The sequence below is a fragment of the Anastrepha obliqua genome, chromosome 4 (genome assembly GCF_027943255.1).
Source record: "Anastrepha obliqua isolate idAnaObli1 chromosome 4, idAnaObli1_1.0, whole genome shotgun sequence".
Classification (NCBI taxonomy): domain Eukaryota; kingdom Metazoa; phylum Arthropoda; class Insecta; order Diptera; family Tephritidae; genus Anastrepha; species Anastrepha obliqua.
This window is the reverse complement of record NC_072895.1, coordinates 113,215,057-113,217,666: the sequence shown is the minus strand read 5'-3', so window position 1 is coordinate 113,217,666 and position 2,610 is coordinate 113,215,057.

Sequence of the window (2,610 nt, the reverse complement as noted above, 5' to 3'; positions counted from 1 at the left end):
CCATTGTACTAGACTTGGATTCCCTTTTAATTTTCTTTAAATCTACCCGATCTCCGAAGAAATCTGAGTAGATCTTGTCAAGGAGCCAAGATGGTCGCTTCTTAACACATCAGTGCTAAAGACCTCAAAGCTGATTCGAGCGAAGGCGGGGCAGACACACAGGAAGTGGTCCGTCGTCTCATCCTCCTCTTCACAAGCTGGGCAGAGTGCACTGTCTGAGATGCCCAACCTTTCCATGTGCTTTGCCCACAGAAAGTGGCCCGTCATCAGTCCAACCAGCCGTCTACACTCCCCTCTGCCTAATGACAGAAGGGTTTGCGACAGTCGATCGGACATGACAGGTAAGATCAGTTTTGTCCATCTGCAGCCTCTCTCAGCCTGCCAAGCTCGCTTGTGGGTGGTAGTTACCCATTTGCTAACCGTGGCCGTGATGGCCGCAGAGGGGAGTGGCAAAGCGGGCTCTGAGGCCAACTTCTTTCGCTAAGGAGTCAGAGGTCTCGTTACCCGCGATACCCACGTGTCCCGGGACCCATGTTAGCATCAGGCTATTATGTCTACCGACAAAGTTCAGCCTGGATTTACAGGACTTCACTACCCCTGATGTGGTTGGAGGGCTGTCTAAGGCCATAAGCGCAGCTTGGCTGTCGCTGCAGACACATATAGATCTGCCTCTCCATCGTTTTTCCACAACAAAGTTCATCGCTTCTTGAACTGCATACACCTCCGCTTGAAACACAGATGCATGCATTCCAAGAGCAAAGTGCAGTTTTGTCCCGCTGGATTCCACGTAGACCTCAGAGCCAGAGCCATGCTCGGTCCTGGAGCCATCCGTAAAAATGCGAAAACAGTGTTTACCGGGCTCATTTTCTGAGTCTCCCCACAACTGAGCCTCTGGTAGCACTACACTGTATCTCTTTTCAAGTACGACTCTTGATGGCATGGAGTCAAGGGGCATGGAGAGAATCGTTGGATCGATGTCCATGCCTTCTCTGTGTTCCAATGCCGGACAAGGGCCGTACCAGTTCCCACTGTGTTTCAGTCTGCAGATGGCCTTCAAGGCCTCTCCTTGGATGAAAGCATCAAGCGTTGGTAAACCAATCAGAGCATCTAGTGCCGGACCTGAAGTAGTCGGAAAAGCTCCGGTACAACAGATGACCACAGTGCGTTGTAGTCTGGATAAGGTCCTCCTGACTCCCACTACAGAGAGTCTACTCATCCAGACCACTGGTGCATAGATGATAATGGGTCTTATCATAGCCGTGTAGATCCATAGTTCCTTGTTAGGAGAAAGACCCCACGTTTATTCAAAAACACCCTTGCACTGCCAGAAAGCTGTCAGTGCTTGGATGTCTTTGTTTCAACGTATGATTTCCAGAGCAGTTTACTATTGAGGATTACTCCAAGATATTTAATTTCTTTGGATAGCTGGATTTTGACTCCTTTTAGCTTTGGCAGAACGAGTCCATCAAGCTTCCTCTTTCTGGTAAAGAGGACAATACCAGTATTGGCGGGATTTGCCGATAGCCCATTCGCACAGCACCAAGTGTCAATCCGATCCAGAGTTTTCTGCACTTTCCTGCAGATGTTCATAAGCGAAGGGCCTGTTACCAAACAAGCAACATCGTCCGCATATGCTTGTGCGTAGACTCCCGAATCGTTTAAGGTGGTGAGTAGAGGATCGATTACCATGCACCAGAGCAATGGAGACAGCACACCGCCTTGGGGGCAGCCTCTATTAACCCCAGATGACACCAACAGATCTTCCTCTGCTCGCACCGAAACGATTCTTTGGGCCAGCATCGAATGAATCCAATTTACTAGCACCCGGTCTACCCCGTGCCTACTAGCCGAGTTACACATACTATCAAAAGTGGCATTATCAATTCGCTTCAAAATATTGCTGCGTATTTTTCCTATACAATAAATATGCGCTGAATTCAAGCCGTATGGAAAATCTTGCGCTGAGTTCGCATTATGAATTTGTAACTTATGTCTAGTATGCTTCGGAATATGAAGCATGGGATGATGATCAATAGAGCAGTCCGCAAAAAAAAAAATATTTTAGTATTTTTAAGAAGCTCTCAGCTTAAAATTGTGAGCTGAACTCAGCTGTGTAATTTCAAGCATTTTCTGTTAATGTTAATTCTTCAGCTTTTTCTCTTTTAAGCAACTGAATTGGTATACATTTAAGTATTTGGCTCTACAATTGTCCAGTGTAATTTCTTTGTTCTAATACACATGCAAAGTCTGCGCTAAGTTCGTGCTGAATAGTAGACATGCGCTGAATAGTAGACACTGCGCTGAGTTTACATTCTACTTTTAATTCGTGCACTAAGTATGACCAGAAATATAAAATGAAAGATAATAAAAACCTAGATAGTTTGCACAAATCGTTTCAGTTCGTTTTAAGGGGTTATATACCTTGTGGTCCGGTGAAATTAGCGAAAGTTGGGTTTTTTTTAAAGATATGTAGCAATAATTTTATTGTATAAAAGTTTTTATTATTGGATATTACAATGTTTAAAGAAAAAAAAGGCTTTGTTTGTGTAAAAATATTTAAAAATGGCGGAGTTATGGCGTTTTCCCCCAAGACCCTTTTTTTGGAAGAGG